This window comes from Bufo bufo, chromosome 7, assembly GCF_905171765.1.
Source record: "Bufo bufo chromosome 7, aBufBuf1.1, whole genome shotgun sequence".
NCBI lineage: Eukaryota > Metazoa > Chordata > Amphibia > Anura > Bufonidae > Bufo > Bufo bufo.
The window spans coordinates 127,432,403-127,456,883 of record NC_053395.1 but is presented as its reverse complement, the minus strand read 5'-3'; the positions used below and the strand labels follow the sequence as shown (position 1 = coordinate 127,456,883).

The 24,481-nt window shown below is 45.7% G+C and overlaps 1 long non-coding RNA gene across 1 annotated transcript; it reads right to left on the bottom strand.

Moving 5' to 3' along the window:
* Positions 1-723: 723 nt before the first annotated feature.
* LOC121008609 lies at positions 724-17,910 on the bottom strand. The gene is made up of 4 exons (XR_005780607.1): positions 17,740-17,910; positions 14,589-14,593; positions 11,375-11,377; positions 724-735 (listed from the first exon to the last, which is right to left on the bottom strand). It is a non-coding gene; the product is annotated as an uncharacterized LOC121008609 (long non-coding RNA).
* Between the last annotated feature and the right edge of the window lie 6,571 nt (positions 17,911-24,481).

Sequence of the window (24,481 nt, the reverse complement as noted above, 5' to 3'; positions counted from 1 at the left end):
GTCTGCTGGTCGGCTTCAAATGCGCGCGTGCCGGAAGTCTTCCGGACACCGCGCATGCGCAGAACCACTGTTCCGCGCTCCAAGCCTCTCTTTGGAGCTAGAGCTGGGTACACGCCTCGTTCTGAGTGTAGGATCGGCAGCATCACATACGTAGGTGACATGATTAGCATATTAATAAGGGAGTTGGCACAATCTGAAATACTGCTATAATTTTTGTATATACTGTGATGTAATTATGCCTGACATAGAATTTACTTTCACCTATAGTGGCGCAAATTGTACATATACAGACGTGACATGACATTGAATAATATAGGATATCAGGAATAAGGTAGCGATATGGAGCCTCAGGATAAATTAACAAAATCTGGTATTAGGAGAGACAGAAATTCACTAAAACTAAGATAGTTAATGGAGGGAACAAGTAGTAATTCAGACAGTTAGTAATTCAAAGGGGATAAATAGTCAATATGGACCCGTTAGTATACATGAAGATATATGGTAATATTACTAATTTTATGATTACAATTATACCCACCCAGTAAACCGAATTTTCTATATACGTACCAAGGTGAAAAAGGGTGACATATACTATGGAATCTGTGAAAAAAGAAGATAATCATTGAGATGTGTTTATGGAAAAAGTATAATCTGGATAGTAAAATGTATAACGGTTCTACCATATGATTTACAATTATCAATTTCAGACAGACTCCTATAGGGACCCAGAGATCACTATATGTATCTGGTTGTAGTAAGATCTAGACAGATAGCTGAATAATGTTCATGTGAAACCCAGAATCTCATATTCCCTATTGAGACCTTTTGGTTCTAGGGTATCCAACGTATGAATCCAGAAGGCCTCCCTTTTTCTGAGTAGTTTTACCCTGTCTCCTCCCCTCCTATGTGGTGTCACCTGTTCTATGACTTGGTATTTCAACTGGGAAAAATTGTGTCCTGCGGCTGCGAATTGGGCTGGTAATGGGAGTAAGGGCTCATGCACACGACAGTATTTTGCGTTCAGTATACTGGACGTTTTTTGCGTTCAGTATGCGGAACATATACTGAACCATTCATTTCAATGGTTCAGCAAAAAATACTGAAGTGTCTCCGTGTGCATTCCGTTTCAGTATTTCCGTACCGTGAAAAGATAGAACATGTCCTATTCTTGTCCGCAAATCACGGTGCTTGGCTCCATTCAAGTCAATGGGTCCGCAAAAAAAACGGAACACATACGGAAATGCATCCGTATGTCTTCCGTATCCATTCCGTTTTTGCTGAACCATCTATTGAAAATGTTATGCCCAGCCCAATTTTTTCTATGTAATTACTGTATACTGTATATGGCATACAGAAAAACGGAACGGAAAAACGGAAAGGAAACGGAAACACAACGGAAACAAAAAACAGAACAACGGATCCGTAAAAACTGGACCGCAAAACACTGAAAAAGCCATACGGTCGTGTGCATGAGCCCTAACAGATTACCTCGTCTGATGTTAGACTTGTGTTGACACACTCTATCACAGATTTTTTGGGTAGTTTCCCCCACATACATTTTTCCACATGGACAGTGGCTCTGCGCATGCGCGGCGTCCGGAAGACTTCCAGCACGCACGCATTTAAAGCCGACCAGCAGCCATCTAGTAGCAGCGGCTGATTCTCCAAAGCAGCAGACAATCTCTGCGCACTATCCGGATCAAAAATACCGCCAAGACAGCACCAGAAAGTGGCTCTAGGTCAATCCATTAATAAAATCCATCAGGGGGGTCCTTCACAGATATCGATAATAGTATATACATAGGTGGGCATAGTGTGACCTATTAATTTATGCTATGTGTGATGTTATTGGCCTGATTGTCCAGTGAATTTTGCTGTTTATTTGGATGCACTCTACTTCACATATACTCAATGGCTCCAGGAATCTATGTTACGCCATTTGGCGTAGGTTACTGTGGGTGTAATTGTGTGTATAATTTCTGATAATTCATTTCTGATATGCCAGACAACCTATATTATACGGTCTTTCATTCAAACAAGTTTGATCTTCTTGTCCTTGTTCTTTTGATGACTCTCTTTAATCTTATGCAAATTAATGTTAGGCCAAGTTTATAATAAGAAAATGTAGTGTCCCACTACGTAAAGGTGGGCACTACTCAAGGGTCAATTGGGTCACGATGTTCTCCACCTCCTGTGAAACATGGTTATGGTATTTTATATTGCATTGTAATGTATAATTTCATGTTATTTCCTGTGTACCAGGCCTGTTAGGGGTGTAGTTCCTCCTCCTAGGCAGTAGACGTAGCTAGGGAACCCCCTAGTATATATAGACAGGTCTAGTCCAGAGAGGGGGTGTGTTTTAGAAGCCAAGATTCACTTCAGCCAGGCAGGAGCTGAGGTCCAGCTTCTAACATGCAGCTAGATAGCCCATGCTCCTAGCTTGCCCCCAAGAGAAGAGGTTCCCTCCTGAAGTTATCCTGCATCTTACAAAGTACAGAGCAGTGCTAATTTTAACCAGCAAAGTAGAAAGCTGATAGGCAGAAGGTTATTTGCAGCAAGTGGATCCATACCAGAGGAAGGTTCCCTCCCAAGGATAAAGCCAGCTATTAGGCATCCGGGCCTTGGAGAAAGCCAGACAGGATTCTGCAGAAAGTACAGCCTGATCTGTGAGTTTATTCCCTCTGAGTTATCTTGCTAGGATTTTACCTGCCATTTATGTCAAGCCTGCCTGATACCATTATCCTGCATATGGAACTTTATCTGAAGCCTGTAAATAGTTGAACTGTTCAGTAAAAAAGGAGTTCTGGTTCACTACAACTGTGTGTACCTCAATTATTCCTACAACAAATCGGTGTGCCGTAACCGGCACTGGCATCACGAACTATAAGGGATCTTGCCACCGACACACTAAACTTCCAACACCCAGGGCACCTCACCTACCACCCGGCCTGGTCCCTATATACAGAGAGTGCCCCAGAGGATCCATGTGCCAGCCTCTCCATCACTGCTGTACGCCTGCCCAGGGTCTTCTACAAATTGTGAGTCCCAAGAGTAACCCTCGGTCTGCTAACTGACCCCCGTGACCTCACATTCGCTCACCCTGCAGGACTGGCGTACTGCATATTTTGGCGTCACGAACAGGATACGAATATTCCTTTGCCATAATGGAATCTGAACTGTGTGCCATAATTGCCTATTAAGTGATAAATGCCCTATCTGTTTATTTGAAAATTTTGGGGCCAAAGAACTGTGGACAATCGCGGTGTGAAAATGGTATATTGTGGACTGTTTGCTGCTTTTTGGAGCCACCGCTTTCTGTCAGTGAATTGACAGCCTTATGCTTAAAGATGGCCTCCTAAGCTGACTGGAATTATTGCTGCGCCATCGCTGTGTTTTGTTGGCGGGAAGAATTTGGCGCCTTCTACTGAAAGAGTGGGAAGGACTGTATCTTCGCGCCACCGCCTCAGAATTTTATTTGCATATATGCCAATATGGACTCCGCCTCCCCCATGTTGGAGTACCTAGGGGGCGGCCTACCGGAGCAGTGGGAGGTCCTGTGCAAAGTCCTATGTGCCGCCCAGATGTGTGCAGTAGAAGGATCGGGCATGTTGCAGAGTGGAGAGTCTCCTGCCGGAATGGCCTTACCTGCGAACAAGACCCCAGAGCCTGAAATGATTGGAGAGGGAGAAGCACCACCCGCCTATACTCCGGGACCGGAGAGGCCACCTTGCTTCCCACCGCGGTCGCAGCCCGAGCCGTGCCTTGGCTCGCGTGGTGGATTTGTCAAGCCTACTGTGCAATGGACTTTGCTGATGGCCGAGAAACGCGCCGCTGCAATACGTAAGACTACCGCCAAGAAGATCTACTTTGAGGAACTCGCGAAGACGGTATACGAGCACCAATGCGTCTCCACCAGTTCGGCGACCCCCACGACCGCGCCAGCGGAGAAACTTTGTTATGCCAGGAGTCGGGTCCGTCGCGAAAAGCCGGCGACACCCAGACCTATGGAGCCATCTACATCATTCACCCCCAGGCTTGCGGAGCCTGTGCAATTGACAGGCCCATTTGTTCTTCAGTTGCCTGTTAATACTATTTTGTGGGCCCAGCCAAGTGCCAGCCTATGTCCCAAGCCAAAACTCAGAGCGGAACCAGGTTGCACCACTTCTGATGATCGGGACGAACTGGACACATACCTGTGCGTAGGTCTGCTAGGCCATGATTGCTGAGGGACCCTTACAGTGAATATTAAGTGTTTCAGGACAGGAGTCCTATGTTTTGGCACAATGAGCTGCTGCCAGTTTACCCACGACCCAGTGATAGTTGAAAGGCCACTGAAAATACCAATTGCTCTTCTGCCATGTTGTTTTTCAGGACATCCTGCCTGCTTTAAGTGCCATTCCAAGTTGTGCCTGCTGTTTTGCACCTTACCCTTTTAACCTCCTTTTCAGGTTGAGCGGGGATATTACAGCACTACCTTTAACTACCAGGACTTGCCAGGGGAAAGTATCCCTGAAATGTAGAGTTCTGTGCTGTGACTTTTATGTGCAATCTTAATTCAAGAACTGTGCCCAGAGATGACCACAATCCATGTGGGCCTCTGAGATGCTATTTTATGGGACTATTGTATTTTATTATTATGGACTATCCTGGTTATTCCTGATACGCTGTACCAGGTCAGCGCCCCTGTTCCCTGTATTATCCTGTGAAGAGAACGACGCCCCTTTTCACCGCACTTGTTCCTTTGCCAGCGGAGCTCCCTGACATTTTCCTTGCAAATGTATTGATTGTTGTATATGCCTGCTTTGCATTTTTGTCTTTCAGGTCACAGTGTCCAGCTGGGCGGGCCCCCTATGTTGTGCCGAGGTCGGGCAACCTCAAAGTAGCGGGGTATGTAGTGTCCCACTACGTAAAGGTGGGCACTACTCAAGGGTCAATTGGGTCACGTTATTCTCCACCTCCTGTGGAACATGGTTATGGTATTTTATATTGCATTGTAATGTATAATTTCATGTTATTTCCTGTGTACCAGGCCTGTTAGGGGTGTAGTTCCTCCTCCTGGGCAGTAGAGGGAGCTAGGGAACCCCCTAGTATATATAGACAGGTCTAGTCCAGAGAGGGTGTGTGTTTTAGAAGCCAAGATTCACTTCAGCCAGGCAGGAGCTGAGGTCCAGCTTCTAACATGCAGCTAGATAGCCCAGGCTCCTAGCTTGCCCCCAGGAGAAGAGGTTCCCTCCTGAAGTTATCCTGCATCTTACAAAGTACAGAGCAGTGCTAATTTTAACCAGCAAAGTAGAAAGCTGAAAGGCAGAAGGTTATTTGCAGCAAGTGGATTCATTCCAGAGGAAGGTTCCCTCCCAAGGATAAAGCCAGCTATTAGGCATCCGGGCCTTGGAGAAAGCCAGACAGGATCCTGCAGAAAGTAAAGCCTGATCTTTGAGTTTATTCCCTCTGAGTTATCTTGCTAGGATTTTACGTGCCATTTATGTCAAGCCTGCCTGATACCATTATCCTGCATATGGAACTTTATCTGAAGCCTGTAAATAGTTGAACTGTTCAGTAAAAAAGGAGAACTGTGTGTACCTCAATTATTCCTACAACAAATCGGTGTGCCACCGTTACCGGCACTGGCGTCACGAACTATAAGGGATCTTGCCACCGGCACACTAAACTTCTAACACCCAGGGCACCTAACCTACCACCCGGCCTGGTCCCTATATACAGAGAGTGCCCCAGATGATCCATGTGCCAGCCTCTCCATCACTGCTGTACGCCTGCCCAGGGTCTTCTACAAATTGTGAGTACCAAGAGTAACCCTCAGTCTGCTAACTGACCCCCGTGACCTCACATTCGCTCACCTTGCAGGACTGGTGTAGTGCAAAAATACCTGTGATTGTAAGAGCATTGATAGCACGCCATTTCGGAATGCATATGCATTCCACCAGACCGAAGTGACGCAAAGTGTCGGCGTCCCAGGGCGGATGTGATGTAAATTACCCCAGTAAACTTACAATCACAGGTATTTTCTTATTATAAAACTTGGCCTAACATTAATTTGCACAAGATTAACTGCGGGTAGGCAGTATTATTAAGTGGAGTAGTGGAAGGTGAAATGTTTGAGGAGTAGATAGTGTGGGTGTGAAAGTGGGAGGGGCTAGATATGGGAGGACAGTTTTTAAGGCGCCAGTTTTTGAACTGGCATTGAGACACCTGACATCTTAAGCCTGCATCCTGGCTTTTTTTCTCCTAGAGGGTCTCGATTGAGGGGCATTGAATGATAGTCTCCACTGGGAGACTGATGGTTGAGTATCATCTTTCCCCTGACGAACTGGTCATGATCTATACCGACTGGGGAAATGCAGCGTCGGGAATTTATGTTGTTTGTCATTCTGTTTGTCTGCTTTTTGTATGCTTAATGTACTCAGCTTTTGTCATTCATTATAGGATAGGGGATTATAGGGGATATTAGATTAGGTACGAGGACAGGGAACCCCTACCTTCAAGGGGTGTCACTGGGCTTAGATAAGTAAGGGACATACAGGGAAATTTTAGGTTTTTCATCCATCGATGTACTAAAGATATTAATCGTGTATTATCACTGATTGTTCTACCTACAAGTTCCTGTTCAACACCCAAGTTCCTGCTCAACATCTGTGGATTAATCCCCATCCTACCTGTTATGAAAGGATATTGTGTTATTTCAGCTAACCGTGAGAAACCATTTAGTATCTTTGGTTCTGAGATAAAAAGCATACCTGGTGTATATTGTATATGTATTTGTTGTCCTGATCCTTGAGATCTGAGCCCGGTTTGAGGATATTTTTAAATGATTATTAAAAGGTATATTTTAGATTTATAGCAAGGTGTTTTGGATTATTATTAAATAACTAATAAATTAACACGATCTCAAATGATTATTAATCCGCGAGGTGGACATTTATAACACCTCAAAAAGAGTTTGATCGGTTATTTAATAATATTGTGCAATCAGTAAAACAAGGTACAAGCGTTTATGCAAAAATATAAATGATTTATTATACAATACAGGGAGTGCAGAATTATTAGGCAAGTTGTATTTTTGAGGATTAATTTTATTATTGAACAACAACCATGTTCTCAATGAACCCAAAAAACTCATTAATATCAAAGCTGAATATTTTTGGAAGTAGTTTTTAGTTTGTTTTTAGTTTTAGCTATTTTAGGGGAATATCTGTGTGTGCAGGTGACTATTACTGTGCATAATTATTAGGCAACTTAACAAAAAACAAATATATACCCATTTCAATTATTTATTTTTACCAGTGAAACCAATATAACATCTCAACATTCACAAATATACATTTCTGCCATTCAAAAACAAAACAAAAACAAATCAGTGACCAATATAGCCACCTTTCTTTGCAAGGACACTCAAAAGCCTGCCATCCATGGATTCTGTCAGTGTTTTGATCTGTTCACCATCAACAACCAGCCCAAACCAGTACTCCACCTCCACCTTGCTGGCGTCTGAGTCGGACTGGAGCTCTCTGCCCTTTACTAATCCAGCCACGGGCCCATCCATCTGGCCCATCAAGACTCACTCTCATTTCATCAGTCCATGATCACGCTTCAGAAGCTTTGCAATTTTAAGAGTGCTGCATCCCTCTGCAAGATATCTCACTATTTTTGACTTTTCTGAGCCTGTCAAGTCCTTCTTTTGACCCATTTTGCCAAAGGAAAGGAAGTTGCCTAATAATTATGCACACCTAATATAGGGTGTTGATGTCATTAGACCACACCCCTTCTCATTACAGAGATGCACATCACCTAATATGCTTAATTGGTAGTAGGCTTTCGAGCCTATACAGCTTGGAGTAAGACAACATGCATAAAGAGGATGATGTGGTCAAAATACTCATTTGCCTAATAATTCTGCACGCAGTGTAATTTTAAATACAATCAAAGATTAATCAATGTGAAACTCAATAATCTGCAATGATACAAAGTGATATGCAGTACCCAAACTTCACCACTAGATGGCACCAACACAAATACCAGCATATTCACAGTACCTCTCAGACAGAAGAAAATAATACAATCCATCTCGACCACAATTTTTAGATATAAAAACTCAATAACGTTAATAAAAGAAGCGAATCCCCTATAATCCCCTATCCCATAGTTTGTGCTCTGCACAAACTATAACAAATCTCGGATAATGGGGTAGCAATATAATTGATCAAGTCTGGTATTCACTATGGAATGAAATTATTAATCTTTTCAGACTGGTACATCCATGAGAAGAAATCTTATTAACAGTGACCTTTCCATGAACTTCTTTCGGCCATCTTTAAAATACATACATATAGCAATATGGCCTCTTATAGGTCTAATCAAATCCACTATAATTATGATATTGTAAGGGGTTACACTCTCAGGCAGGGTGGCGATGACAGATTCTCTTGCAGACCACAGGGTTAAAGTCCAAACGTTGCTTTATTTATCACACTCCGGCAATACAGGCAACCACAGTTATAATTCACTGGGTAAGGTGAAGGTCCAGCACCACAAAACATAAACCAAACCAAAAATAAACACCTGCCCGTCTGGGCTCTGGCTAATGCAGTGAAGATCCTAGCTCACCTATTGAACACAGGTCACACAGAGAATTCGGCTTCTCTAGCCAGCAGGGCAGCCAGTTTCCCAGACTTTCTCCAGGCATTACTCTCCCCAGACTGACAGCCTGGACTGTGCTTTATTTCCCCTTAACGATCCCAGCTGGCTTCAGCTGGGGATCCCTCAAGCTAGGGGAAAACCTGCCCCAGAATTGGGTGGACTGGGGAGGTCCCTCTACCAAGCCTACCTTCTCCCAGTCCAATTAAATCCAGCCCATAAACTTAACCAAACTGTCTCAGCAACCTACACGTTGCTGAGACCATTTTAACCTTCTGGATTTTATTTACCTCACCCAGTTGAGGAAGCTGGGTGGGATATACACCCCTTTCAGGACTTTACCATACACTTTTCTGTTCACCTTACCACATATCCCCCCCCCCTCTACTCCAGATCTGAGGTCTGGATATTTTTAGCAAACAGTGTATCCTGGACAAAGCATCTGCGTTCCCCTATAATTTCCCCGTCCTATGTCCAACCTTAATATTAAAATTTTGCAGGGAGAGAAACCACCTGGTCACTCTTGCGTTTTTCTCCCTGTTTTGTTTCATCCAAGTTAAAGGAGCGTGATCTGTTACCAACAGAAATTTCCTACCCAGCAGGTAATATTTAAGTGACTCCAGAGCCCATTTAATGGCCAGACACTCTTGTTCCACTATGGAATAATCTTTCTCTGCCGGGGTCAAATTCCTACTTAGGTACATCACTAGGTGCTCCTCCCCATTTATCACCTGTGACAGGACCGCTCCTAAGCCTGTCTCAGATGCATCAGTCTGGACCAGAAACTCTTTTCCGAAATCCGGGGAAATGAGCACTGGCTGTTGACAGAAAGTGGACTTTAGGCTTTGAAAGGCCTTTTCTGCCTCTGGGGTCCACTTCACCATTACTGACTTAGGGTCTTTCGTTAAGTCAGTCAATGGTGCTGCCATCGAGGCAAAATTCGGTATGAACCGGCGGTAGTACCCTGGTATGCCAAGGAAGGCCCTGACTTGTTTTTTTGTTAAAGGCCTAGGCCAGTCTTGTATCGCCTCTACTTTATTGATCTGGGGTTTAACCAACCCTTTACCAATAATGTAGCCCAGATATTTTGCTTCCTCTAGACCCACTGCACATTTCTCAGGGTTTATGGTTAGGCCAGCATCACTAATGGACTCTATAACGACCTGTACCTTCTAGAGGTGACTTCTCCAATCAGATAAAAAAATGACCACGTCATCCATGTAATCGGCAGCATAGTCACGATGTGGCTTCAAGATTAGGTCCATTGTAAAGGGGGAATATTAATTACCAATATTTATGCAAATATCAATAATTAATATTCTCAAATAGGAGGAATTGTCTAGTGATGACTCCGCCTATTTATACCTTAAATAAGGAATAATACAATAACCTTGCCTTACACTAATCACTAAGCTAGCTGCAAGCGCCTAACTGAGCTAGCTACCGCTAATAACAACACATTACACAGTAGGTACAAATAACACACAGTATTTATTAACCTACAGTACACAACGCACGCAATGCACTAACAATACAGTACTAACAATACAGCACTAAATATACAGTACTAAACTACACTACACAATCCCAAATTCCACCCACAAACCAACTACAGTACACTTACATACACACACATTAGCAGCCCACCTAACCTGGACTAAAAACTATCCCTAAGAATGAGGGTTTACAGTGGCGCTGCAAGGGTAAATGCAAGCCACAGACACAGGGTTGCAGGGATTAACCCAGAATAGGGAGCGGAGATGCTCCTATAGTGTTAGGGTGGGGGATTGGTGGTCCAGGGCTTAAGGGTAGGGGTGCAGAACAGGGGTACAGGTGACAGGGATAAGGGTATATCAGGGAACAGGGGTGATTGGGGTAGGTAGGGGCCACAGGTAAGGGTTGGTATAGAGTTAAATCGTTGGTGGTATAGGGAATAGGGGTATATATGTTCGTGGGGGCTACAGGTATAGGGTAGGTATTCGTTGGTGGGATAGGGTAGTTAGGGTTTAATGATACTTAGCCAGTGCTAGTCTCTAGGGAGTTACGCTCATCCCAGGAGAGATCCTCGCTTGCTCATTTTCCTGGGAATGGCTCTCCCTCATCCATGAGGCTGCATGCACTCCACTTCTGTCCCCTCTACCAAGTGTCCCTCTCTTTATGCTCCAATCCCAAGAGTCCTCCCCCCTAGTCCCAAAATGCTGGAAGTAGGGGATGGAGTTTAGCCATGGGACAGAGCTGTGGAAACTGGTTCATGATGTCTCTGGTTAGAAAGCCCCCTGACAAACGGTACCAGAGAGTCTGCAATCTCTTTGTTCTGAGGTAACCAGCAAATTAGACCATCCTACTGTTTAGGGCCTGAACAAAAGAGGACTAGATACTAATCAGCTGTTATCCTACAGGCTATTAGCACAAATCTTTCTCTAAACATGGGGGATGAACTGTTGATAAGAGTTGATAGGGAATTGAATCTAGGGAATATTCAATACACTTCCCTCTACATATATACATATATAAATATATATATATATATATATATATATATATATATATATATATCTCCACAGATGCTAGGGGCACATCTATAAACATATACACATACATACATGCAAAACCGGGGGCATGAATGGGCAGCAATAAGCCCACATACATACTGTCATGCTGACATAAGTGTATATACATAGACATGCGTGCAAATACATACACACATATCTATATATACACACACACACTCGAATATACCTGGGGCATCACATACAGGGGACATACATATGTCCCCACTTGCCATACAGGGCCAATATATACACGGCCATACAGGAAATATATATCCCTATTGGCCATATAAAGGGGCCCATATACATACATATATACACATATCAAAGAAGGGGCAGATACATATATATATCCATAAACATACGCCCACCTGACTTCCCTCTACATCCATCAACCTCTGAAATGTAGCAGGGGCTCCATGTAACCCGAACGGCATCACTGTGTACTGAAACAGCCCCTCTGGAGTGGAGAATGCCGTCTTTTCTTTTGCATCATCTGATAATGCTATCTGTCAATACCCTTTTGTAAGGTCCAGGGTCGTGATATACCTTGCTTTCCCAAGCCTCTCAATTAGTTCATCTACTCTGGGCATGTGGTACGCATAAAATTTTGACACCTCATTTAGCTTCCAAAATTTCCAAGTCCCATTGGGCTTTGGGATTAAGACAATAGGGCTTGACCACTCACTGGTAGACTCCTCAATGACCCCTAACTCAAGCATGCGCCTGACCTTAGAGGACACCGCTTTTCTGTGTGCTTCTGATATCCTGTAGGGCTTTAGACAGGGGCGGACTGAGCTGTCGGGCACTTCGGACGTGGTCCGAGGGCCCGGCCACATCCAGGCCCCACAGTCGTCACTGTGTTCCTTCTGCACCGCACTGACATCACACACACACCGCCAGTGGCGTAACTACAAGGGGCCCGGCAGCGTGTGTGACAGTTTATTTTCAAGTTAGTTAAATATGATCGATTCTTGTCTTAATGTTCACAGCCCCCTCGCTAATGTGATCTTAATCTTACTGTCTCCTGAAGTCTCCCGATGTGTCTGGGATTCGAACCCACAACCTTCATGTATCAGAGGCAAAGCATTTACCCACACAGCCATAAAGACTGCCTTGCCAATGACAGCTGCCCCAACACACCCAGCACTGCTATATCTCTATATGACAGCTGTCCCAGCACACTCAGCTCTGCTATATCTCTATATATGATAGCTTCCCCAGCACACCCAGCTCTGCTACATCTAATACACATGACAGCTGCACCAGCACACTCAGCTCTACTATATCTCTATATATGACAGCTGCCCCAGCAAACCCAGCTCTGCTACATCTATACACATGACAGCTGCCCAAACACACCCAGCTCTGCTACATCTATACACATGACAGCTGCCCCAGCACACTCAGCTTTGCTAAATCTCTATATATCTATCTTCTGTATAGCAATACTTAGAGATATATAGATGTAGCAGAGCTGGGTGTGCTGGGGCAGCTGTCATATATAGAGATATAGTAGAGCTGAGTGTGCTGGTGCAGCTGTCATGTGTATTAGATGTAGCAGAGCTGGTTGTGCTGGGGCAGCTATCATATATAGAGATATAGCAGAGCTGAGTGTGCTGGGACATCTGTCATATAGAGATATAGCAGTGCTGGGTGTGTTGGGGCAGCTGTCATGTGAATAGATGTACACTTGTCTCATATTTTTTCAGTCATTGGCAAGGCTGCTCTTATGGCTGTATGGTTAAGTGCTTTGCCTCTGATACAGAAGGTCGTAGGTTCGAATTCCAGCAGAAACTTTTCTGAAATACAAGCACTGACTCCATATATGGACATACAGGGCGGGACACAGGAAGAGGCTGCATCGCATCGCTGACATGGAGGTAAGTATAAGTGTTTATATTATTTTTTTAATACCCGACTGTTACTGCCATGGGGGGAGCGGGAGGCACTTGATACTAGCACATGGGGGGAGGGGGTTGGCACCTGATACTGGCACATGGGGGGAGGGGGGTTGGCACCTGATACTGGCACATGGGGGGGGGAGAGGGGTTGGCACCTGATACTGGCACATGGGGGGGGAGAGAGGCACTTGATACTGGCATTTTTTTTTTTGGGGGGGAGATGGCACTATGATACTGGGACATGGGGGGGGGAGGAGAGAGGCACTTGATACTGGCACGTGGGAGGGGGGGTTTGTCACTTGATACTGGCACATTGGGGGGGGGGGGGAGATGGCACTATGATACTGGGACATGTGGGGGGGGGAAGAGAGAGGCACTTGATACTGGCACATTATTGGGGGGCATTATGGGGGACACTAGGCCAGCAGCCTATCAGAGGCCGGACACTGAGCATCTACTGGGGCACTATATATGGGGCATTTTATACTGGTACATTATGGGGGCACTAGCAGGAAGGGGGGAGATGAGCACTATGGGGGAATTTACTGGGGGCACTATATAGGGGTATTTTATACTGGGACATTATGGGGGCACTATGGGGACATTAGCTCAACTGGGGGCATTACAAGGGGGTATTTTTGCACTGTCACATTATAAGGAGAATTATTTCTACTGGGGGCATTATGGTGGGCTTTATTACTCTCCCATGGTATGACCCCCTAGTAGCAGCACCAGCCTCTCCCTGCTCTGCTATCCCTCTGCCCCTTCTCCAAATCCTTATTATGAAATCTTTCTCATTAGGATAAAGCACAACATCAGCTCCACCGAGCCCCCGGGCAAAGTGTTGAAGTGGCGTCCGAGATCCCCAAGGGCCAAGCCAAGTAATTGTAAGTTTTCATATGAAATATGTTTATGTTATACACATATAGCATACACTGTGCCACACAATATACAGTATACCGCTACACTGTGCCCACAATATACAATATACCGCTACACTGTGCCAAAGGAGTGGGGTTTACACAGGAGGAGGGAGGTGCGAAGTGCGCTGGGGGGGCCCTTACAAATATTTGCTGTGGGGCCCAGTCACTTCTAGTTACACCCCTGCACACCGCAGCGCTGTTCGTGTACTCATTGGCGCTGTGGGATTCGCGGGAGAAGGAAGGGAACTCTGAGGAGCGTGGGCACAGAGTTCGCTGAGGTAGTGGTTTTTGGTTAAGTGGTAGCCTAGGCAGCTTTACGTCTCAGCCATGTCTGGTCTGAAAGAAATTGAAAGACTGTGCTGGGCTGGCGGCGCTGCTGTTGCTGTGGGCTGTGGCAGGGCCGGGGTGAAAAGGGGAGAAAAATAAGTTATAAAAAAGTCTGATAAATACCAGTGTGAATGAAGGACTGTTAAAAGGGGTTAATAACTACTGAAGGCCCTTCACAGTAGTTATTAACCCGTTTCAGCAGTCCCCCATTCACAGTATTTATTAACCCCTTTCACTAGTCCTCTCTTCAGTGAAGGGGGAACTGCTGAAGGGGTTAATAAATACTGTGAACGGGGGACTGCTGAAGTGGTTAATAAATACTGTGAATGGGGGACTGCTGAAAGGGGTTAATAAATACTGTGAATGGGGGACTGCTGAAAGGGGTTAATAAATACTGTGAATGGGGGACTGCTGAAAGGGGTTAATAAATACTGTGAATGGGGGACTGCTGAAAGGGGTTAATAAATACTGTGAATGGGGGACTGCTGAAAGGGGTTAATAAATACTGTGAATGGGGGACTGCTGAAAGGGGTTAATAAATATTGAAGGCCCTTCACAGTAATTACACTGCGTACAGAATTATTAGGCAAATGAGTATTTTGACCACATCATCCTCTTTATGCATGTTGTCTTACTCCAAGCTGTATAGGCTCGAAAGCCTACTACCAATTAAGCATATTAGGTGATGTGCATTTCTGTAATGAGAAGGGGTGTGGTCTAATGACATCAACACCCTATATTAGGTGTGCATAATTATTAGGCAACTTCCTTTCCTTTGGCAAAATGGGTCAAAAGAAGGACTTGACAGGCTCAGAAAAGTCAAAAATAGTGAGATATCTTGCAGAGGGATGCAGCACTCTTAAAATTGCAAAGCTTCTGAAGCGTGATCATCGAACAATCAAGCGTTTTATTCAAAATAGTCAACAGGGTCGCAAGAAGCGTGTGGAAAAACCAAGGAGCAAAATAACTGCCCATGAACTGAGAAAAGTCAAGCGTGCAGCTGCCAAGATGCCACTTGCCACCAGTTTGGCCATATTTCAGAGCTGCAACATCACTGGAGTGCCCAAAAGCACAAGGTGTGTAATACTCAGAGACATGGCCAAGGTAAGAAAGGCTGAAAGACAACCACCACTGAACAAGACACACAAGCTGAAACGTCAAGACTGGGCCAAGAAATATCTCAAGACTGATTTTTTTTTCTTTTGATGGACACTTACTGGGAGAGGGGCATCGTTTATCAGGTTGAGGATGTGGCCTAGAATGTCCTCCTTTTTGGGGTGAAGCAAGTGGCCACCCTAGTCGCGAATCGTAATACTTACCTGTATAGGATAGGACTCAGGAGGGGCCTGGTCCTGTACATGTGGGTGGGGCTTGCAGCAGAACATGGGTGGAGCCTGTAAGAGGGCCCTTGATTTATTTTGCCCGGGGGCCCTGAGGCTTCTCAGTCCGCCCCTGGCTTTAGATTCACCTTACTGTGGGGCTCAGTTCTCAATGTTTTATCAGGCCTGCTAGGTCAGAAAACCTTCCTCTATTTTTTAGTAGAAACTCCTTTACTTCTTGTTTATGGGGTACTGACAGTGCCTCACTAATTTTTACCGGAGGAATTGGTGGTGACACCTTCTTAATCATGGTCTGTGCGGCCACCAATGACTGCCGATCTTTCCATGGCTTGATCAGATTTACGTGGTAAATCTGGTATGGTCTTCTTCCTGGTTGGTGCACCTTATAGTTTATTGTGGTACTTGTGGTCCTCTGCGGGCATCCTCCACTGTATGCATTTTTGCTGGGGATTGCCATTAGCAACGGGCCACTGCATATGGGTTTGAGCACTTCCTGCCTGTTTAACACCACGCTATTCTTGTTAGTTTGCTTGTATATGGAGGTGTATAAACTCCAATTTAAATGTGCCTGTTTTCCATCCACAGGCTACATTTTGGTGCACCTGTGAAACCTGGGCAATACCAGCCAGTCTTGAGTGGGACTCGCAGACACCTCCCTCCTCCCATTGCTAGCATGGTAGATGCTGGAGTTAACTGGTGAGTTGTCTGTGAGTTGGTCCTCACACTCCTGTAATTCACCCACTGGCCCCTGGTATTGCCCATACGGCTCAGGTAGGTGAGTGTTAGGACCCGAGCTACTTGAGAAACCTTGGCGCGGTGCTCGGGCTCAGACATGTCCTCCTGATAGGACATGTTTGCTAACCTCTCAATGTTAACATCAGTTTGAGGGCTTAGGAAGATCGCAGAGTGCACCTGTCCTTGTTGGTATTAGATCACCTTATAGTTCACCTCGCCCACTATTTCCACAACCTCGTAGGGACCCTGCCACTTTGCTAGAAACTTACTTTCTACAGTGGGAACTAGAATCAGGAGCCTGTCCCCGGGATTAAAGCCCCATACCTTGGCAGACCTGTTATAGATTCTGCTTTGAGCCTCCTCAGCTCTTTGCAGATGTTCTTTAACAATGGGTATCACAGTCGCTATCCTGTCTTGCATGTCAGCCACATGTTCGATGACGCTCTTATAGGGAGAAGCCTCAGCCTCCCAGGTTTCTTTAGCTACATTGAGTAAACCCCTCGGGTGACGCCATATAGTAACTTAACTTAAACTCTCGACCAATCCATCTGTCTGTGGGTGATACACCGAAGTATGTATCTGTGTGATTTTGAACAACTTGCACAACTCTTTCATGACCTTCGACATAAAGGGGGTACCCTGGTCCGTGAGAATTTCTTTAGTGATCCCCGTGCGGGAGAACATGAGAAATAATTCACGGGCAATATTTTTGGATGCCATATTTCGTAAGGGTACCGCTTCCGGGTATCATGTGGCATAGTCCGAAACAACCAAGACATACTGGTGTCTCCTAGCTGACTTACCAATGGGACCCACCAAGTCCGTGTCAATTTTTTCAAAAGGTACCTCAATGATGGGAAGAGGCACCAAGGGACTACGGAAATGTGAGGTCGGGGCACTTATCTGGCAGGTGGGGCAGGACTCGCAGTATAATTCCACTTCCTTGTACACTCCAGGCCAGAAAAACCTTTGTAGTACCCTCTTCTGTGTTTTGCTAACACCCAAATGACCCCCCAAGTATGTGGTTATGTGCGAGATCTAGTACCATACGTCTATAGGGTTTTGGCACCAGAAGCTGCTCCACAATTTCATTGTTGCATTTATTAACTCGATGAAGGAGGTTTCCATTCATGGCAAAATCTATCATGGTAACATTTCCGTGAGCACTCATGAGAGTGGGGTTGTCACGGATGATCCGCGAGAATATTGAACTGTCCTCCCAATATTATCAATATTACTATCCCTTATTGATCAATGGGTCTATTAAACAGTATTTATTTCCATAGGGCCCTGAAGCTACAGGCCCCAGAACCTTTTGTTCAAGTCAGTCAATAGATGCCCAGCAGATAACGCAATTACAGCTGGTTTCCTTAGGTTGACCCTACACAAAAGAACTTCCCTTTCTGCAGAGATATCACAGCTAGGTGTGAAGACTACACCTGGGGGGAGCCATTTGGTGTCGCTGCCATAAGGGGCTTGTAAGCTAGCTTGGAGTCAGACAGGCCGGCACCAAGGTTCCCAGATTGAAACATGAATCTGAGATAGGATTTTTACCCTTTTTAAGAGAGACCATGCATCTTACGAACGTAAAAATTACGTCATCGTGTCACCCAGAATTCACTGGACATTTACATATGACAAACATAACTCTAGGAGATGCCCAGGTAAAGTTATGGTGTTACCCCATCATAGAACCAGTTATAATAGTCATATTTGGTATCCCTAAACTCTATATTTTGTGGGGAATGTGAATCTGTGCTTGCTAATTATGTACAGTGGAGACATCCCGAGATATGGCACATACCATATTTCAGAACTGGCATTCATCTCAGAAATACAGCCTGCCCCAGCAGGCGGACTCTCCATTCCCCGCCTTGATTCTGGGATCCTTATAACAAGGGCCTAGAATCTGCTAAAGGAGTTCTCCACTTTTAACAACACCTGAAGAGGGCCTCAGCCAGAGAACCCGTGGGCTGTAGGCATATTCGGATTATTACATTCTGGACAAAGTTTTCTTGGACTTTATCCCTGCAACGGACTATTTCACCAACGGACATCTTTTCTGCCTTTTTGTTTATTGGACTATACTTTCCTTAATCACTGCACATATTGAGAAGTTGTATTGTATATATATATAATAAATGACCTCCAAGTCATTTCTCTAGCCATATGCCTGCTTTCAAACACTGCAAAAACTTACCCTAGCCTCTCCGAAGAAAAAAGCTACTCGGTTCTGTTATCCAGATAGTGGGTTCCTTGCTCCCATAAATTGCAAGGTGGTGGCAGTTAAACTACCCTGTGTGTGGTTCCGGTCCGGTCACTCACACGCTTACTTGCGGTCAATCGGCGGTCCAATCCCTGCGCTTTCAGCCTATCGACTGTACGGACTCAAGTTAGACTGTCGGTGTGCTGAAAGTGGCTGGGAGGCCTGTTTGCGGATTGACCACTAGGGGATCTGTGACGGTTTTGTGACGTTTTGTGGCCGCGGCGGTCGCAGTTCGTCACAGGGGTCTCTCAATTGCTCTGTACCAAAGTTACCCCGAGACACCCCTAAGTCCAACACATTTTCCCCAGCTGGGGAAGCTTTATCTTCGCCAGCAAAACACGTGCAATGGAAAAGTGTCATTATCAGGTACGTCAGATAACCCCATATTTTCACCAGACATTTCAGTTAACATGACATCTTCATTTTGCACCTTATCGGGACCATAGTTTTCAATGGTCTTTTCCTTTAAACCATTGGATTCAATGGGCCACTCATAGCAATGATTATTTAAAGGAGAAGGCAAAGATTCTGCAGGAGTGTTTTTCTTCTCCCACAACTTCCAAAACAAGGGGAAGTCCCGGCACAATATCATATCATGCATAAGTCTTTTTTCGACCCCAACTTCGTATGATACAGTCCCAGCTGGAGTCTCCAGCTTAACGCAAGCCACCGGGTATGATTTCACATCCCCATGGATGCACAGCACATTTACTCTTTTGCCCGGCACATAATTCCCAGCCACGAAACTGGCATGCACTAAGGTGACCAGACTACCGGAGTCCAACAGAGCCCTGACGGAGCAGTCATTTATCACCAGGGTACACATGTGCGGCTCAATCTCTAGTCCTGGTGAGTCCGCACACACTGGCACAGAATACAGCGACTGTCTCCGGCTACCTGCACACTCCATGGGCTCTGAGGTCAGAGGGCAATAGGCAGCAATGTGTTCCCACTCACAGCACCTCCAGCATTGGGGCACCCCGGGTCTCCTAGGTGAGAAGACCTTCCCGGGTCCAAACTGGCCGGGAGACTCAGCCTTAGGCCCACGCCCAACCTCCAGAGCCTTATTCCCTCTTGCACCCTTCCACACACCCCCAACAGCTGGAACTCTCTTACCCACAGATGACACACCCAAACGAGCCAGGATCTCCATTTTTTATTTGACATAGTCCTGGACATCCTGCCCACTCAGCTACTGACAGCCTTTCACTTTCTGCTACCCTCTGAAATACGGTCAGGTAGGCCTCGATATCATCAAGTGTCAGTTTTTGCAAGGCCCGCTGCACAGCCCTCCTCACATTCACAGTCTCTGGGGAGCTTTCCTCCACACTCGGGGTTGAAGCTACAACAGTCTCTCTCAATACCGCAATCTGCTCTAGCAGTAAACGATTTGTTTCCTGCTGCTGTGCCAGGGCCTGTTGTTGTTGCGCATTAGCCTTCAAAAACATCTTCATCATTTCACCCATAGTATCCGATGAACTTAATAACGCTGCAGCAGCTTTCACCCAGGACATTAAATCATCAACTGTCACGTCGTTGCCCTTAGCAACCTGCTATTGCACGCATCCTCCACCAATTGTAAGGGGTTACACTCTCAGGCAGGGCGGCAATGACAGATTCTCTTGCAGACCACAGGGTTAAAGTTTAAATGTTGCTTTATTTATAACACTGCGGCAATACAGGCAACCACAGTTATAATTCACTGGGTAAGGTGAAGGTCCAGCACCACAAAACATAAACCAAACCAAAAATAAACACCTGCCCGTCTGGGCTCTGGCTAATACAGTTAAGATCCTAGCTCACCTATTGAACACAGGTCACACAGAGAATTCGGCTTCTCTAGCCAGCAGGGCAGCCAGTTTTCCAGACTTTCTCCAGGCATTACCCTCCCCAGACTGACAGCCTGGACTGTGCTTTATTTCCCCTTAACGATACCAGCTGGCTTCAGCTGGGGATCCCTCAGGCTAGGGGAAAAATCTGCCCAGGAATGGGGTGGACTGGGGAGGTCCCTCTACCAAGCCTACCTTCTCCCAGTCCAATAAAATCCAGCCCATAAACTTAACCAAACTGTCTCAGCAACCTACACGTTGCTGAGACCATTTTAACCTTCTGGATTTTATTTACCTCACCCAGTTGAGGAAGCTGGGTGGGATATACACCTCTTCCAGGACTTTACCATACACTTTTCTGTTCACCTTACCACAATATTTATATAAATGTTTTATACACCTATGAAAAAGCACAACACGGTGGATAGAGGATAACTTTAACAAACCGGAATACTCCTTTAATGTGGAGTAGGATGAGGAAAAGGTCAGTCTATAAAATACCTTCTTTTCTACTTTTTTTTTTACACAGCTCCTCCTCCCAGTCCCTCCCCCGGCCCCCGCTTCGTACATCGCGTCCAGCGCCTGCGCCGGCCTCTGATCAGACGGGAGATGAGCGCTTCCACAATGGAAGCGCTCATCTCCCTGCCGCATATTACACTGCGAGCTGTCGGCCGCCCGGCGCCCCTGTTGCTATGGCGCCCTGTGCGGCCGCACAGCCCGCACACCCCAAAGGCCGGCCCTGAACGAGCCCCCCTTTACGGAGCCTGGCGCCCCCCCTGGGGGGTGCGCCCCACTATTTGAGAAGCACTGCTGTACAGTAATATGTTTGGGAACCTTAAAGGGGCAATCTAACAGAGCTGGCCGTGCTTGCACACTATATGAGAAAGAGCTGGCCTATGCATGGTCCCACGGTGTCAGACGTTCTTTCCTATAGTGTGCAAGCACGGCCACTGCTATTGGATTGCAGGATGACTTTAATCATGGAAACAAGCAGTGTATAATGTGATGGAAATCCAGCCAGCAAAGGAAGCAATATGGATCATTACAACACATTAGTAAGTGGCTTGAATTAACTTTCTGTACATGATACACTGCCTGTCCCAAAAAAAAGTCGCCACCAAAAAAAAAAGCCTTAAGCTTCTGCAATGTCACAAGATTGATTTCCATCCAGTGTTGCAAAATTTTTGACCAAGATCTTGCATTGATGATGTTAGAGTCTGACTGCTGCGCAAAGCCTCCTCCAGCACATACCAAAGATTCTCAATGGGGTTAAGGTCTGGACTCTGTGGTGGCCAATCCATGTGTGAAAATGATGTCTCATGCTCCCTAAACCACTCATTCACAATTTGAGCCTGATGAAACCTGGCATTGTCATCTTGTAATATGCCCATGCCATTAGGGAAGAAAAAAATCCATTGATGGAATAACCTGGTCATTCTGTATGTTCAGGTAGTCAGCTGACTTCAATCTTGGAGCACATACTGTTGCTGAACCTAGACCTGACCAACTGTAGCAACCCCAGATCATAGCACTGCCCCCACAGGCTTGTACAGTAGGCACTAGGCATAATGGGTGCATCACTTCATTTGCCTCTCTTCTTACCTTGATGCGCCCATCACTCTGGAACAGGGTAAATCTGGACTTATCAGATCACAAGACCTTCTTCCATTGCTCCAGAGTCCAATCTTTATGTTCTCTAGAAAATTGAAGCCTTTTTTTCTGGTTTGCCTCACTGATTAGTGGTTTTCTTATGGCTACACAGCTGTTCAGTCCCAATCCCTTGAGTTCCCTTCGCATTGTGCGTGTGGAAATGCTCTTACTTTCACTATTAAACATAGCCTTGAGTTCTACTGTTGTTTTTGTTCGATTTTATTTCACCAAACATTTAAGTGATGGCCGATCACGATCATTCAGGATTTTTTTCCCGCCACTTTATTGTAGGAACAGTAACTGGAACCGGTTTGTAAGGCTGAAAAAATACACTGCTCAAAAAAATAAAGGGAACACTTAAACAACACAATGTAACTCCAAGTCAATCACACTTCTGTGAAATCAAACTGTCCACTTAGGAAGCAACACTGAGTGACAATCAATTTCACATGCTGTTGTGCAAATGGGATAGACAACAGGTGGAAATTATAGGCAATTAGCAAGACACCCCCAATAAAGGAGTGGTTCTGCAGGTGGTGATCACAGACCACTTCTCAGTTCCTATGCTTCCTGGCTGATGTTATGGTCACTTTTGAATGCTGGCGATGCTTTCACTCTAGTGGTAGCATGAGACGGAGTCTACAACCCACACAAGTGGCTCAGGTAGTGCAGCTTATCCAGGATGGCACATCAATGCGAGCTGTGGCAAGAAGGTTTGCTGTGTCTGTCAGCGTAGTGTCCAGAGCATGGAGGCGCTACCAGGAGACAGGCCAGTACATCGGGAGACGTGGAGGAGGCCGTAGGAGGGCAACAACCCAGCAGCAGGACCGCTACCTCCGCCTTTGTGCAAGGAGGAACAGGAGGAGCACTGCCAGAGCCCTGCAAAATGACCTCCAGCAGGCCACAAATGTGCATGTGTCTGCTCAAACGGTCAGAAACAGACTCCATGAGGGTGATATGAGGGCCCTCCACAGGTGGGGGTTGTGCTTACAGCCCAACACCGTGCAGGACGTTTGGCATTTGCCAGAGAACACCAAGATTGGCAAATTCACCACTGGCGCCCTGTGCTCTTCACAGATGAAAGCAGGTTCACACTGAGCACATGTGACAGACGTGACAGAGTCTTGAGACGCCGTGGAGAACGTTCTGCTGCCTGCAATATCCTCCAGCATGACCGGTTTGGCATTGGGTCAGTAATGGTGTGGGGTGGCATTTCTTTGGAGGGCCGCACAGCCCTCCATGTGCTCGCCAGAGGTAGCCTGACTGCCATTAGGTAATGAGATGAGATTCTCAGACCCCTTGTGAGACCATATGCTGGTGCTGTTGGCCCTGGGTTCCTCCTAATGCAAGACAGTGCTAGACCTCATGTGGCTGGAGTGTGTCAGCAGTTCTTGCAAGACGAAGGCATTGATGCTATGGACTGGCCCGCCCATTCCCCAGACCTGAATCCAATTGAGCACATCTGGGACATCATGTCTCGCTCTATCCACCAATGTCACGTTGCACCACAGACTGTCCAGGAGTTGGCAGATGCTTTAGTCCAGGTCTGGGAGGAGATCCCTCAGGAGACCGTCCACCACCTCATCAGGAGCATGCACAGGCGTTGTAGGGAGGTCATACAAGCACGTGGAGGCCGCACACACTACTGAGCCTCATTTTGACTTGTTTTAAGGACATTACATCAAAGTTGGATCAGCCTGTAGTTTGTTTTTCCACTTTAATTTTGAGGGTGACTCCAAATCCAGACCTCCATAGGTTGAAAATTTGATTTCCATTTTTTTTATTTTTGTGTGATTTTGTTGTCAGCACATTCAACTATGTAAAGAACAAAGTATTTCAGAAGAATATTTAATTAATTCAGATATAGGATGTGTTATTTTTGTGTTCCCTTTATTTTTTTGAGCAGTGTGCATATGTCCTTCCTTTAGAGGAAGGCAAAAATAACCCATGAGGTACAGTAGAAGGCAATTTTCCTCATGTTAAGGGGAAAATCCTTCCTGACTCCAATCAGGCCATCAGAATAACTCCCTGGATCAACAACTGTTCTCCAGAAATCTAATAACCATAACCTGTAATATTACACTCCAGAAATACATACAGACCTGTCTTGAACTCTTTTAGTAAGTTCACCATCACCGCCTCCTCTGGCAGAGAGTTCCATAGTCTCACTGCTCTTACTGTAAAGAATCCCCTTCTATGTTTATGTGGAAGGCTTCTTTCTTCTAGTGGTGGAGGATGTCCCCTCGTCACAGTACTGGGTATAAATACATCATTGGAGAGACCTCTGTACTGACCCTTGATAATTTTGG